The following is an 18008-nucleotide window of genomic DNA, read 5'->3' as shown; positions in this document are numbered from 1 at the left end:
TAGGATTTCCCAAATTTTGACACGATCTTTTTAACAAAAAGCCTTTTAAGAGAATGATAGAATGCGGAGTCGTATTGTTTAGATTAAATTAAAATTTTTCATTTTGAAACAAATCTATATAATTATCAAAGCTTTGCTAAAACATCAAAACAATATTATTGAAGAAAAAAAAAATTATTTTCCCCTTTCGGGATTAATTACTTTGTGTGCAAATCTTATATGGAAATTTGTAGCGTATAAAATATTTTTTAAGACTGAACCAGGTATTACAACCCGGGACTTCATGGATAACAGTTTAAAACACGCTACTACTTCCACAAAGAAGTTTAAGAATATTTATTTATAAACATTTAATTCATACTCTTTTAAAAATAATAATTTGTTGTGAATTGGATATATTTATGTTAAATACGTGGAATTATGAACAATTTCCTTTCTTATTTTTATGATTTTTATTTAATTTATAATTTGATATTGGAATGTAAAAATCGAATTAAATTGTCATAAAATTTTATGCCTTCTTTTTTTATATGAAGGTAATAAAATGTTTTACGAATTCCGTTATAGAAATCGATTAATATTATGTATTTTAATTTTGTTCCACGTATAAATTTATATGAAGATATTAATACTGCGTAGAACTGATATGTTAGTCAATTTTTTATTTAATAGAGTTTATCATGTGATGATATAGTAAACTCCAAATAGTATGTTATTTCCAATTCACTTTTTTTAATAAATTTTAAAGTGATGATTCCCTCAACAGTGCAGGAGGATAACGTCGAAGCGGCAACACTGCTTTTACGATGAATTTAGTAAAAGGAGCCACCATACTATTTAGAAAATGATAATGTTCATCATTTGATACGATACGAAAAAAATTAAATATATTTCTAATTTATAATGAATTTTATATATTGAATGATCGTATAGTTTTAATGATTAATTAAAGAACAGGATGTTGTATGTTATTAAAAATAACCATTGAATAAAAACTTCTTAGGTTAAACTAAGTATAGATGAATATGTTTTGTTAGATTAAATGTTAAAATATAACAAAGATTTTTTTATATAAAAATCCGTCTTTAGTCGGATTAAGTATTTCTAGATAAAGTTCAGTAATTAGTTTTTATTTAAAAAAATAATAGTACTATTAGTTGAGTATTTTTATTATAATTAATGCATTTATATTTAAGTTTAATTATATTAGTAGTTAATTAATTTAATATGAATTATGTAATGTAGAATTTTTAATTAAAATAATTTTTATAGCTTAGCTAATTTTTTATTGCTTTAGTTATTTATATCTAGTACTAATCTTTTTGTATTAATTTGTTTATTTAATCCTAAAAACAGAACTGGTACGAAGTGGAATGTTTTTTAAATGATATGAAAAATTCTTTGTTATGCTTAAAAATGTTTTTCTTAGAAGATTATATAAACACTCCCATCAATAGAATATTTTATAAATTATTTAATTCTATAATTTTTAAAAATAACAAGTAAATCTAATAGAAAAAAATAAATTTTTTCACTTTAATTACATAAAAACTATTACCAATTAGAAGAGATCCATAATAAAAATTTTAAAAATGATTTTGAACGTTGATGCGGCAATATCTTTTTGTTTTTTTTTTAATACTCGTTGACAATATATATATCTGCCTTTATTCATTAGTAATTAATTCGTATTCTACGAATAATTAGTTAAGTCAGGGTATGCATAGTTTTTATATTAAACAGTTGTTATTAATATTAAGAACACTGTTATCGACGATCTAGTATTCAAATAAAAGAAACTACCTTAATTAGGCTTTGAGTAAGAGAATTCTCAATTTCGAAATCAGTTGATTTACGACGACGAGTTTACCGCTAAACCAACCCAGTAGGTTAATATTTGGCTTAAATAATGTAACTACAACTTTTTTTCGCCTAAACTTTAGGAGTTATAAGTGCAATATATTTCTTCTAAGTCAGACGTCGATCACCAAGTATAATCCTGTATAACCAAGTTATTAAAACTAAACATACAAACAAATATAATAAATAGTAAATGTATGTATAATATTTACATACTTATAAGCAAAAATGTCATTATAGCTCCAAATTAACATCCACTTTTTTAAACTATTCGACTCCAGGCGGGTAGCACGATATTCACCGTGTGGATCTCCCTTGTATACTCGCTGTGGGCAGTTCTTAATTAGATGTTCAACAACTTGGAGTGGTTCACCACACTCACAACTAGCTGTAGGTGACATTCCCCATGTGTTTATAAGATAGCTACTACCATAAGATAGACATCTATAATATAAGATATCTATTATAAGATAGACATCTACCATGTCCAGTTCTTTCGCTATTAAGTCTACACCACGACTGTTCTTGATAGACTAAAGCTCGACACTTATACATGAAAAACAATGCCTTTCCATTAGCAGCCTTAGTTTTCGTCCCACGAGGTCTGCCATTGTTTGATATTGAAGGCCTTCTCTATAAGCTTTTGGGCCAATTCTCAAGCAATTTTCCCAGATTTCAAGCGTCGATTGATCGATTCACCGACGGTCATGTTGATCGGTGTCACTGCATTGGTAATCTTTGTCCAGAGTTGTATCAGAGCATTCTGGCGGCTGGAGGTAGTCAATACTTCTCTTTTCTTTTTCTTTTTAGGCTCCGGAACCACCATAAGGTATTACTTCAGAGGATGAATGAGGATGATATGTATGATTATAAATGAAGTGTAGTCTTGTACAGTCTCAAGTCGACCATTTCTGAGACGTGTGATTAATTGAAATCCAACCACCAAAAGACCTGTATCCACGATTTAGTGTTCAAATCCGTATAAAAGTAACTGTCTACGATTTGAAGCTTAGAACTCTCGACTTCGAAATCAGCTGATTTGCGATGACGAGCTCATCGGGTTTCATTAGACCAACCCGGTGGGTTATTAGCCAGTACTTGGAACCATCTAATTGAGGTAGAGGAGACTACCAATAATTTTTCGGTCTTAGTTAGTGAACTCAGAAAGACAGACTTGATGTCTTGATTATATTTAAATATAATTTTAATTGGTTTGTCAATTATTAATTATAAAGTAGTTAATACAAAATAAAATTTACTTTTTTAATACCAATTTTTAAAGAATTTCCATTGATTGAATTTAAATAACTTATTTTTATTAATTTTTATATCCATTTGTATATATTTTCCGATTTTTAAAATTTCTAAAAATTAACTTTGTTATTCTTTTTTTCGATTATTTATTAAAAAAATAAAATAAAAATATTATTTTTACTAAACGTTTATTTAAAATTAAAATACCCTTGGAAAAGTGAGAACAATTAAGAAGTGTTTATAAAAAAATTTAAAAAAACAATAGTATTAAATATTTATTTTCCATACGAGATTTTTTTTTATCATTAATTCATCACATAAGCTCGAAGCTTGTGCTTGAGATATAGAATGGAAATTTCATAGCGTATGAAAAATCCCAAGTCTGATCACGATTGTAAACCGAGATCTTCGGATGAAAGGCTGAGACGCTACTACTCCACCACGGAGATCGGAGATTCTTCAGAATTTTTTCTTTTTTATATTTTTAAATACTAATAAATTTCTTACAATTTAACAAAAAATTAAAGATGAATGAAATAATGATCAGTAAAAAAAATATTTGAACCCTTTTTAGGTAGAAGTAAATTAAGTTTTTCATTGTTATAATTTTTTCATAATTTTTTTTTTATTCACAATTTCGTGTATAGTTATTAGATATGAAATAATACTTAACCAGATATTCCGGAAAAAATCCAACCATTTAGTACTTCCGATTGCTGGAAATCTTCAGATTATTTTTTCGTAGGAATTGAAATGTTATTAAAACAATCATAAAATTAAAAAAAAAATGAAGTACATGTATTCATTTATGTGTGTTCATTGACTTAACTTCTAAAACAATATGTGACTTCTTGAAGAAAGTAGCTCCTGTGTCTACTGTCATTATTTTCTTTAAATTGTCATAGGATCTATTATTATTTGGGGCATGATTGGAATGTATTGTTTTATTTTTTGTTTTTTTAACTATTTTATGAAACGTATTCTATAACTTTAAATACATAAACAAGTATAAGCCATTATTTTAAATAAATTATCCTCTTCCTTCTAGAATAGTTAGGTGAAAAGTATTTTTAAATAAGTTAGCATTAGATTAGCAATATATGTTATCTTTAAATTACTAATAACTTATCTTTAGCTAATAAAACGTTGAACCCGCCGGGTTAGTCTAGTGGTAAAACTCGTAGTCGTAAATCACCTGATTTCGAAGTCGCGAGTTCTCGGGTTCGAATCTTAATAAAGATAATTACCTTTATTCGAATTTGAATATAGATCGTGAATACAGGTGTTCTTTGGAGGTTGGGTTTCAATTAACCACACGTCTCAAGTATGGTGGCCTGAGTCTGTACAAGACTACACCTCACTCATGCGGCAAGAACAAGGGACGTGGTTGCCTACGGCTCCGTATCCAGAAAGTTGCATGGGATTTCTGGCGATTCCGGTTACTCATACGAAAATAAAACCTTGAGAACATTAACAAATGTTATGTTTAATCTAGGATATTTTATTATTGATAAATTTTTTTTTAAAGTGTACATATTTAAAAATGAGAATTTAGCAACTTTCAAGAAAATGTATGTATATCTGTTCGTATTTGGATATATTTATAAAATTTTGTTCATTACTTCATTAAAAGATATAATAAAAAAGAAGTAAGTATAAATAATGTGTAACAAATATTATAGAAGCCAGCTGGAGCTTATTTTCTAACGGGGCTTGGAGGGGCATATACTTTACTATTTAGCATTTCAATACCGAGGCGAATGCTAGCTCAACCAATTTAGCTTGTTCATAAATTTAGTTAATGGTTCCTTTAACTGCAATATCATTTGGTATTCATTGTAGACACAGTTTAGAATCGTCCTAAATTAAATTAATTCCTTAAATTACTACACAAAATACAAAGACATTGCATAGAATTTGAATTGTGACAGTAAAATGAAATTAATACTCTATGCTATTAAATTTAATCTATTCCATAAATATTCTAAACATTACATTTCATAATAGTAATAATAATAAACTAAGCAATGGTACAAGATTTATGTAAAGAAAATATTAAAATTTAATTTAATTAAATGTCAAATACAGAAAAAAGTAAAATAAAATATAATTCAAAATATAATAACGTTTATATTTCATTACTAAGGACAAAACTGTGTCATTTAAATACTGCCATAATTTAAATATTATATGGGGAATAATACTAGTTAAATCCTGTCTTTTAATTAATTTCTATATGTCTGATTTCCTTTATTAACCAATATAAAACGTAATAGATTACTCCCTTGTTGCTTCAGTTACAAATTCTTAACGTATTTTTAATATTATTATTTTTATTACTATTGAATAAATTAGTAAAAGCAGATTAAAATTAGTAATGTTAATTTTAATATCGATTAGCTAATCTTGTTATTGGTCTGTAATCCCGGAAGATCACGGTTTATAATTCAGTTAAAAGAATATAATAATAAAAAAAGCTGACAAAAAAGTTGTTTACATTTCTGGCATTGGTTGTTTATTCTTATAAAGCCGAAAAATAATGATACATGAAAAAAATAAAAAAAATAAAGCAAAATCGATATTTTTAAACTTTGATCGGCTCCCCCGTCCACAATATTGCCCTTCAATGTATCTTTACTACAGGTACTTGCATTAATTCTATGCTTAGGAAGACATTAAAAAAATTCGGTTAAAAAATATGTAATAAATAAAAAAATAGCTTTTTCGATTTTTGGGGAAAGGGGAGAATTTGGGTGTAATTTTGTTTTAAAATGCTAAGTAAAGCATGTACTGAGCTTAATATTAAATGGGTTGTTTGCAAAATTTTGAATAAATGAATTCTAAATTTACTATCTACCCCACCCCCTCGAGATACTGACCCCAAATTTTTACTAAAAAATTGCTCATATGCACGAATCTCTGTGCCAGATTTCATCAAAATTGATTTTCATCAAAAGTTATTAAGCTTCAAACACGCCAACATATGTACATACGTATGAAAATTACCGCCCCTTTTTTATGTTTTTTGGGGGTTCCTGGGTCGTGAAACGTTGAGAAATGCAAAAACTCATAGCCAGTTTTCTGACTGATTACCATATTTTTCTTCTTGTAGCATAGCTCTAGAACCGTGATATCCGGAAATAAATAATTATACAGATTCTGTGGAAAGTAAATATTTAGATAATTTAAAAGAAAAAAAAATAGTAATTTCAAACCAAACATAAATTGTGGAATTCTAATCCCGCACCATAAATGTTCTATATTAACAACTAAAAGAAATATTTTATATATAAATACATCTGTTCGAGAAATGTTTGATAAAATTGTACAAAAATAAACAGGACACAGTTTTCACTTTGTCCAACTGTGCTCTTAATTTCTCGATCCTATTTCCTTAAACAGTAGTATTATTTATTTAATTCTTCAAAGCAGATGTTTGGTCAATATCTTCATTTCGCGTAAATCTCTTTTCAATAAGTTACTTCTTCGTATATGGAAGCAGATAATAGTCTAAATATTTTAAGTATGGGGAGTAAAGAGGATTCGGAATAATTTCGTTGCGTAATTCAAACAATTTTTCTGTCATAATCTCAGAAGAGTAAGTTGATGCATTGCCTTGGTAGGGAAAAAATCTTATTTTTGATCAGTACGGTTTTTATTTGTTTCCTCATTTAGAAGATCCAAAAAAACATAACATTGCTCAGTTGTCGTTTTACCCTTCTCATAAGGTCAATAAAGATTATGTCTCAAGCAAAAACAAAAACACAGGCCATCACGTTTACTGGTGGTGGAACAGGATTCGCTTTCTATCGAGGAAAAAGGTTTCTCGAATTAACCTTCACACAAATTAAATTAACCCGAATTAATTAATTTAACACAGATTAAACTTCATTGTTTTGACTGTTTCTTGGTTTCAGGTTGGTAGCAATGCATCAAAATTTCATCAATTTTTATGAAACGGCGCGAAAATTCCTCTTGAATATTTTGAAACAGTCCTGAACCTTGCTTAAAAATGTGTAATTGTTCACGCTTTTGATCAATTGCTAGCAAACGCTCACAATTGCTCATTTTGCGGACAGTTTTTACACGTGAAAATGATCGTTTAAAATGTGATACGTCCATTCATTTGAGATGCCTGTATTCTTAACGGTCTCCTTTACAGTCTTCTATCTAGTACCGGATTAAATCTGTACCGGGGCCTAGACAAAATTTAAATTTATGTTTCGATTTATATAAGTTGTGAATAACTTCAAATAAAAATTGAAGGTTAGTCGAGAAATTTCCATTTCGGCAACAGAAAAAAAACGCAAGAATTAATTTTTTTTTTTATATTAAAAGCAAAAAGTGTTTAATATTTATGCTTTTCTGATTTTAAAGGTATTACTTATTTTTGTAATCTTTTAAAAGATACTTCGTGTTAACTACCAATGGGGCCATGGCCCTCTGGCCTTCCTTGGATCCGCCAGTGATACTAATCAAATTTTATTATTTTGTCAATTATGATGAAATTTATTTTTATTATTTAAAAATAATAATATAATATTCTGTATTATTAAAAATAAAATTAAAAAAATATTTCTTTATTTATTTTTTTTAATTATAATTATTTTCTTGTACTGAAACCGGGCCCCTCCGAAATACACACCGTAAACATTTCTCTTATTTCTTGTTAATCGTGTTTTGCTTCTATCTTCCATCACCGTAACAAGGATTTTTACTTTCCCGTCTAGATAACACTATAACTCCAGAAGGGAAAATAGTGTAATCGGTCCAATTTGAGCATAGCTGTTTTCACTGGATCTTGTCGTTTTAACACCTAAGAAACCCCAAAACAAACCGGATGGAAATTTTCCGGACGTTAATGTTTTTATGTACGTGGGCGTGTTTGGTGTTGGCCTCTAAATCATCTTATATCTCCAGAACTACAGGACCGATTTTGACCAAACTTGGTCAGATTACTCCTATTTTGGGGCATTGATGCTATTAAATTTTCAACTTCAAAGGTGAGGCTGTAGAGCAAGGTCACCCTCAGTATCTCGAAATTTCGCCTAATTAAGGTCATATTTAACTGTAGTTATATTACATTCTAAATAAAATATTTCTTTAATGTAATGATAATATTTAGTAGATCAGTATATAAAATCTATTTTATTTTATTTTAGGATTTTTTGTAAATTTTTTTGAATTAATTACAGAAAAATATCGAAAATAAAATAGCAGTCATAGTGTTTAGGTTATATAATAAAATTATATGTGTATAATAAATTCAAAATAACTGGTCGTTATTTAAGTTCATGATTTTTTTTTCCGTTTTAATTTAGTCTCACTTTGTAGGTTTTTATATCTTGTTAGCGAATCAAATTTTATGTTATGTAATCAATCTACACGTGCGGGGAAAACTTCAAGCTATAATTAAATTAAATATCGGAATTTTTTCGAATATTGGAAGTTATTTCATCAGTAATGATGACAATTTAAATCTTTTTATTTTTATTTTCATATTTAAGATTCCTTTTAAAAGATAATCTTTTTTATATAAAGATACAATGAAATTTAGACGGCGTAGTCATATACCATTTAATTATGTGCAGACTTTATTTATCCCTTTTATATGCCATAATACAAAAAAAAACCTAAAAATAAATGATAGTAAATAAGAAGAAAAAAATGGAGAATTGCAAATAAATAAACATCTGTCACATATATTAAACTTTTAAGCGGTATGTCAAAAATCCTTTACTATTCAATTTTAAAAGCTGTAGATTATGTCTTAATGGTTTATTTTAATGGCTCATATAACTAAAACCAGTCTTTCCTTTTCACCATCATTAAAATAAAACAGAAAACAATTATGCTTACTTTACAAAATTTTATTTAATTCATATTATATGTAAGTTTTACCAGTTAAAGAAAGTACTGTGTATGAGATTTTTTTTGATGAGGTGGAGGAAATAATAAAAAAAGATTATAATTTTAGAAAAATAATATCTCCAATTGAAAGAATCTTTTAATAAAAAAGAAACCTTGTTATAAATTAGATTTATATTTTAAAAATACTGATTGATACAAAATATTTTATCTTATTTTTTCACTAAAATTATTATTTTATTTCTTAGGAAAATGATTTGAAAAATTATCTAAGTCAAATAGGAATAATAATTATAATAATAAAAGAATTATAATAAAAGATTCTTCCCTGTAAAAAAAAAAAAATAAAATCTATGAAGGCCGACTACTGAGGCTCAGCATTCCTGGCATTTCGTGCGAAGATCCCGGGTTCGAATCCCGGTCAGTCATGGTATCTTTTCATACGCTACCAATTTCCACCTGACTTATGACCATAGCTGTTGATGACCGCTTTTTCATAAAAAGAAAGATATACAAAATCTTTTTCGAAATATAAAAATCAGATTACCTTAAAAAGCTTCGTATTACTTATTTTTGATTTCATTTAAAGAAGTTGAAATACATTCTTTAGTGAATTTTTAACGCCCTGAAACTCAAGATAGTTTGATATTAAAAAATATGGAAATTTTTACCTTTTGACAATTTTTTTTTGTTTTCTTTATCTATTTAGATCAAGAGCAATATGTATTCCAAATTAAAATTTTTATAATATTAAAAACAAGTAAAAATTAAAGCAAGTTGTCGAGGAAAAGACTATATTTATTTGATATTTATCAGGGTTTTTTGAGACTGTTTGGTAAGGTATCTTAATTTTTTTTAATTTATAAGAAATCAGAAAAAATTTAATAAATCGGTAAAAACTAATTTTGATCAATGAATCATCGTCAATCCATTCTTTTTTTAACAGGTTAAATTTTTTAAATGCATCCAACCTATTGGTTTATGTATTGAAAATGCTGGGTGGAGTGAATTATTTTTAATGGTTTTATTCGCTATAGACTTCTAAATAAAAACACTAGGTAAATTGAAATTACGGTTACAAAATGGTTTTTATAGTCTTTCATAGCTTTTAAATAATAATTATACATGTAACGTTAATGATTTTTTTTTAATTTGTACTGAATTTCTACTAATTAATGAAATTTACGAGGACTTTTTTAATTGTTGTCATTGTATGGTAAATGAGGAATTGATTAAAGGTTTGAAAGTGTTACGAGTTCAAGGTCAAGCATCAAATTATATCTTACCTTCTGTATTTATTCCCTAAACGTTTTAAAATAATAATATTTTACTTTAAATTTAACCTTATTTTACGCTATTAATTTGACTTATTTTGAATATTTTTCATTTCTCTTTGTTCTTTTCTTATAATTTACTTTCAAAATAGTATTTATCTACCTCAACCATACTACCTTATTCTACGTGGTAACCTCGAAAGACATTTCTCTCAGGTGAAATATAACCAGGATTTTTCCACGTTCTTTGAAATCAAGTCGGGAATTCCTCAGAGGCCTAACTTAGTGCCCGTGTTATACACCATATTTACTGCAAACCTTCCAACTTTAGACGAGGTTCTGTCGCTTCCTTTGTGGATTAGGGTTGATGCCAGCCCAACTAGAGCATCAAATAGTCTAAAATCTGAGTTGGATTTAATCAACCGTAGTTGAGTAGATGGAGAATAAGAGTTAACCGGGAAAAATCGAACCGTGTGACATTCACAATGAGGAGAGGTGATTGCCCTCGAGTCCACCTTAATGGCGTTTGTGATTCCGCGAACCGAGAGTGTGAGCTACCTAGGTATTTGCACTTCGATGGTCGAGTAACATGGAAAGTTCATATAAGACAGAAGAGGCGGCAAGTTGAGATAAAGTTCAAGGAGATGTTGTGGTTGTCGGACAGTAGTTCTCGTTTGTCCTTGTCTAATAAGCTACTGGTGTACTCAACAATTCTATAACCTATCTGAACCTACGTGATTGAACTATGGGTACCGCGAGCAGAAGCAATGTCGATATCTTACAGCGGTTTCAGAATAAGCTAGCGAGGTATATAACTTGAGACATCTTGGTTTCCAAGGAACAATGAGATCCAGGATTATTTAGGATTACAATCCGTGCGCGAGGAAATATAAAGTACGAACTTCGGCTTGATTACTATACAGATCACTTGGTAGTGAACCTACTAAAAAATGGGGTTGATATTAAAAGGTTGAACTGACTGCAAGTTCCTGACCTCAGTGTCCCTTAAGGGTCTTAATAGTCTATAGTAACCTCGGATGAAAATATTGTGCATTATCTATTCGACTGTAATTTGTTACATGTACTTTTCTTTTTTTCTATATATTTGTTCATCGTATTTTTTTTCTAATTCAGCTTATTATGATATCTTTCTTTGCTTTCTATTATCTACTAATGTTGAGTATCATTCATAATTTCTAATGGTATGTGCTTGGCATAAATGTTTTTACTATAATAGTATAACAAATACTATAGTAGTATAATAAATGTTTTTACTATAATGTAGTTTTGAAGATTTTTCGCTGAGGACTCCTTAATATGAGATTTGGGATGTGATACAATTTACTAAAGGTTTATGTGGATGTAATCGATCATAAATCTTTGAAACAATTTCTTAAAAATATTGTAATAATGAATTAGTAACGTCCATTTCGAGTTTTAAACAGTTTATCAGTATTAATACAGATAAACTGTTATAGAAATAAAATCCTTAGGAATTATTAAAAAAAAATAAAAAAATAAAATTATATTTGTATTTTACAGATATATATATATATAATTTTATTTTATACTTTTTTTTAATTCCAATACAATTGATGATTGTTTAACAGTGAATTTGCGTATTTATTTCTGTTTTCTATAAGTGATCCTTGAATGAATTATTCTTTTTTTTTTCAGTAACCATTTAACATAGCCTGTTTTTATATTAACATCTTACGATGGTAATTTTTTTTAAATTAGTTAAAGGAAACATCATTAAGAAAGAAGACTTATTGTTATTATTATTTTTGGGGATAAAATTAGGTTTATATACTTATATTTTAACATCAAAAGTTATTTATACAGATTCCAACAAAGCAAACAAGTAAGATATGTTTGGAAAAGAGAACGGTGTAACAGAGTATGTAGTAAAAGGGTGTCTACAGTAGTTTTATTGTGTTTATTTACCTCTGTGTTTTTTTTTCTTCAGTAAAGCGATTTCTTTTTCGACATTGTTGAAATACTTTGTCTTCCTAATGCGATATTACTTTTAGTTTTTTCCTGTTATTTTTTCAACGAATGAATTTCTCTTTTTCAATTTAAAAAGTGCCCTCTAGTTTATTAAGAAAGTACATTATTATTACATAAAGGAATGATTAAAGAATAAACAATCAGCATGTGTTTATTTTGATTTACTGTATCTTATTTTAAGTTTTTAGACCTTTATAATTTTCATTACGTTTAATTGTAATTTTTCTTCATTTTTCCTTTTGTATATACAAAGGGAAAAATGATAAGTTATTTTATTATTTAAAAATATAAATAGGGTTAACTCGACTATTTCAAGTTATCATTTCACAAATTTGTTATGTTTAATAAAAAAAATTGTAAAACAATTAATTATTTTTTCAGCTTCTGGTCCGTTTAAATCATTACATTGTAGTGGAATTGATTTTTTTTATAGTTAAATCAGATATATTAAAAAATTATTTAAGAAAAACCTGCTTATCGGTGTTGTAGACCGATTGCGAAGTTAAAAAATAACACTTTTAACTATTAAAAAAAAATGTAACAATTTCCTTTTATTATCCCTGTTACATATTCTTTTTTTTTATTTATGTAAATCATTCGATCTACAGAACTTTAATTTTTAAAGATCCCTTGGAATCAAGAGGTTTAAATTTTAAAACGTTTCAACTAAAAATACAATTGGAATTTTATATAAAATAAAAACGAACGATTAGAAAAACTGCAGTAAAATACGAAAAATATTTTTTTCTATTCTTTTAAAAATTTTGAATTTTTAAAGTCGATACCACATTAGAAACAGCTATCAAGCAAAACAGCGTGCTATATAATTTGGCGTCAATATAATTAAATTTGAATTTATAGAAATGAAATTGTTTTTTACGTTTTAGTACACGGGTTTTTCTCGGTTTTATTATTTTGTAATTTTTTTTAAATTTTATTTTGTTAAAAATATAGATAGTTGAAAAAAAACCCTGCCATTTTATTATTTTTATATATGTTATTAATAAATATAAAAAAGATACACAAGGTCAAATTGAGTACCTAATCTTTTTTGAGGATGTTTAAAAAAAGGATCAACTGAAAAAAATTACGTTTTACAAAAAAGATCTTTATTAATTAATATTTTGAATATCTTTGCATTATTTTCGTATTTTTTCTTTTCTTTTGTATCTATACAGTCAAATTTTATGACGATATAATTTTCTCTTTTTTTTATGAAAGACAGGGCCACAACAGCAATGGTTATTAGCCCGGTGAAAGTTGATGGCCTATAAAAAAATGCCATGCCTGATCGGGATTTGAATCTGGAACCTCTGCACGAAATGCCGTGACGCTACCTACACAGCCTCGGATGTCCCTTTTCTTTACACTAAAGTAGAAATTTTCTAGAAAAAATTATCTTTAATTTGATCAGTAAACAGAATGAGGAAACTTCTACGCGTTAATTATATAAAAATTAAGTATTAGTTTTCCATTATTTAGAAGATAAAATAATTTAATTATCTTTCTGTTATATCAAAAGTACACAATTATGAAAATACTGTAATTCAATTAAAGTTGATAAACCTGCAATTATTTTTCTCTTTTCTATTAGATGTACCAATAATAACGTATTATTAATTTTTTTTAAATTCTTCAATTACAGAACGAAATATTTTGATTCAATTTCGGTTTAATTACTTACCTTTTATCAAAATATCTGCCGAAATTTCTCTTTTATAAAACGAAAACTTTGATTTCATTTTATATATATATATATATATATATATATATATATATATATATATATATATACATATAAAGTGGTTTTATAATTAATATTTTATTATTTAAGAAGGATAACAAGTAATTATTGAACTGTTAAAACATATTTATTCTTCATAAATTTAAAAAAATAACTTTTTTTTAAATTAATTAAAAAGTTTACATCGTAATTCCATATTTGGAAATATTATGTATATTTAATAATATTAAAACATTTTAGTTAGTATTAACTAATATTATTGTCTTGTAATCTATTATGATTACTTAATTATCTCATGTTGTAGCTCCATTATTTAGATTGAAAATTAGGATTTAGATTAGAAGTTGTTGTAATATTGCATCTTAATTAAATTGTCTTGCACTATATTACAAGTGTCCACTGTTATCTTATCTTATCCTCTCTCTAAAACCTACATAGAACATATAATGTATTGCTTATTCTGATCTACCAAGGTAATAATTTAAAAGTTAGCAAAAGTTATTTTAATAGATCTACACCTATACTTTAGTTTGACATTAAAAAAATTTGTTTCATTTAATATAAATCGTGATTTATCGTGTTTTTTTTTAAGATTGTATAAGTTATATAGTAAAAATAAATTGTCACAATTTATGTATTAATGTGTATTATCTATTTACGAATAGAGATTATATGGTAATAATGCTTTTACTGTAGTAGATTTCTTTCATTTATATAGTATATTTTAATTATAATGTACGTACATAAAGCAATAATGTATTAATCACTATTATAAAAAGTTTTAGAAGGGTTGATAACATGTCTTATTCAAAAGGTACATCGTCTATTTCTTACCTCTTTAAAAGTATTTACTACTGTATAATGATAATTATTTTATTATTTAATAACTTATATAATGGTCACATCTGTTTAGTGATTTTAAAAAAATATTTTTTTTATATATTAAAATTCATGTCTGATGTTATATGAAAATAAACGTAAAAAATTAACATAATTAATCTTCATCAGTAAGCTATTTTATTAATCATAATATAATATATATGATGTTCTTTTAACAAAAACATTTGTAAAGGTGACTTCAAAAACATTTGCATGGCACATGAATTGTTAGGAGTGAATTCAATTTTAAAACAAATAATAAAAAAAGTATTAAAATGTAAGAAAAGGATAATAAATAATTAAATATTAAATTAGAGGAATAGAATATACCAGAAGTGAAAAAATTTTGTCATATTGGTAAATAAAAAAAAGGATGTAATAAGTAATGCAGACATTAAAAGCATTTGTTATAAACAATAAAAGCTTTTGTGCGGAAAGAAATTTCTAGGATCAAATATAGATCCAAATATTAAAAAAAAAAAAAAAATGAAAATATTTGAATAAGTTTGATGCTTTGTGGTATTAAAAAGTGAACATTAGAAAAAGTAGAAAAGAATACATATCTTTGAAATGTAGTGTTACAGAAAAATGTTGAAAATCGGATGAGTTGATAAAGTAAGAAATGATGTGGTCTTAAGATGAATAGGAGTGGGGAGAGAAATGTATTGTGGCAGAATCTTTTAAAGAGAAGAAAGAGATTAGTAGGTTTTGTTTTTAAGAGAGCCAGGATTAATTAATAAATTTATTTAGTTTTAAATTAAGCAGGACGTTGAATAACAGAGCTAGAAAAGAAACACAATTGTAATTCTATAAGATTATGGCCACCCCAGTTATTCTTTGTAGAAGCGAGTCATGGATTACTACAACAAGACAAGTAAGTATGATACAGGGCGCGGAGATGAGATTTCTAAGGAGGCTGAAGGGCGTCACACAGTTAGATCAGATACGGAATGAAGAAATAAGAACCGAATTACGTATTTATAGCTTGAATGAAAGAGTTACAGATCACCGTAATCGATGGAAGCAACACCTGGAGAGAATATCTGATAATAGGATTCCCATACAAAGTACAAAATTATCAGCTACGCAGAAGGAAAGAGATTCAGAAGACCATGTGAAAGATGGCAACAACTCATTGTGAGTTTGGAACAGGCATAGCCTAATCCTTTTGTGTAAGAAGATGAAGATGAAGAAGGATTAATTAATTCTTTCATGGAAGGATGGATAAAAATTGTACAGGACAAAGATTCAAGATTTTTTTTGTTTTTAAATAATGGCATATTTCTTTTTTAAACCCGTTTAACTCTACTGAAAGTTATATACGTATTAACTTCATATTAAGTGTTTTTGTTTGTTAACAAATTGTGTTTTTTATCAAGTGTGTTTGTCAAAAATACATCTTAATGAATGTAAAGAGTTTTTTAATAAAATTACAATGTAAATTAGTTACATTATATTACATTGTAGAATAATTTTCAAACCTGGTTTTATCCGATAACCTGATGTTTTGTCAAATAACGATAAAAGAAATGAATGCCTGTGACAGTTCATACTGCATTTTGCTATTATATTGTGTTTGAGGTGGCTGAAGGTAAAGAGAGAGTTATGGGAGTTGACAATCAATCCTCAGAGGAGTTTTTCAGAAGATCGGGGTGGTTTATCGTCTTTCACAGGTCTATTACGTTGACAGAATCTAATCACAGATTTAAACTATGTATGAAGAATAGTGAAATAAAATATCTTATAAATCGTAATATTTGTCATCGATGTAAGAAGTATTATTTTTTAAGCGACCTATAATAAATTTGGCATAAAACCAGTTCAAATCCAAATATGATTTCTTTTATCTAGATTTTAATTCTCTTTTTATAGGAGAACTAAGTTATTTTATTGTTGAAGCTCAACTAACGTCATTTTCTCATTACTGATTACTCGATTCTGGACTTTACTAACAAACTTTTATTTGTTAATATTAAAACATAACTAGTGTTACTAGAGAACCAGAAAAAACCAATTAAGCTATGAAAAATTTAATAAAGCTATGAAGTAAAATTTTTTTGTCTTCAGTCATTTGACTGGTTTGATGCAGCTCTCCAAGATTCCCAATCTAGTGCTAAGTAAAATTTTAACAAAAAAACAAAATTTCATTGACAATGACACATTAGAGTAAAAAATAATAAAATTCTTGCGCAGAACTGCGCAAGAAGACCAACTTTTCGTTTCCGACGTCCTCACAATTTCATAGTTAGAAACGCGCTGGTTTTTAGAGTATAACGCACTACGTACGTTCGATTAACCAGTAGACCCTAAACACAAGCATGAAGTTTCAACTCGCTCATCACTATGACTTACTGCATAAGCGCGTGTGAGAAATACACCACTACGCAGTCAACATAACCTAAAATTTGTTCTAACCTTAAATTGAGCGTAACTGAAGAACGACTCAACCAATCTTCATGAAATTTTCACATGCACAACTTCTGATAAACTGCTATAGCGTATATAAATTTCAATGAAATTGATGTAATAGTTTCGGAGATTTTTGAGTCGCAGCATCTTACACAGAGGCATATATATATACATACTCGTAAATATATAATGAAATCCCGCTTTAAATGAATAGTATCTTCGTATACCTCATACCTCAAAACGTAATGAAAATTCATTTTCACTCCCCCCACACTCAAATCATGTGACCGAAAGAGTAATACCATACTTTTCATCGAAAAGTCGGTAAACTGAAGAGTCGTAAAGGAAATACGAAAATGTGTTTAAAAAAAATTGATCATTTGAAAAATCAGTTAAAAAATAAAATTACTTACGTATTAAAGACAAAATAATTTACAAAACATAAAATTAGTATGGAATAATACTCGTGTATATGTATATGTATATACTAAATGGTCCCACATCCCGTAATAATATTACAGTAATACTATAGTTAAATTTAAACAGTAATCCAACAGCTTAGATAAAATTAAACAGTTTTATTTATTTACGTCAGTTCTCTTAGAACACTAATTCTGTTTAACAGTTGTAATTTTACCCTCTTATAGTGGAGTAAAATTTTATAACAAGATGGAGATGCCAGTAATCGTTCTGCTTTATATCTGTTCGTT

This window comes from Lycorma delicatula, chromosome 4 (assembly GCF_047948215.1).
Source record: "Lycorma delicatula isolate Av1 chromosome 4, ASM4794821v1, whole genome shotgun sequence".
Lineage (NCBI taxonomy): Eukaryota > Metazoa > Arthropoda > Insecta > Hemiptera > Fulgoridae > Lycorma > Lycorma delicatula.
The sequence above is the reverse complement of the archived record's forward strand: the minus strand, read 5'-3'. Positions refer to the sequence as shown.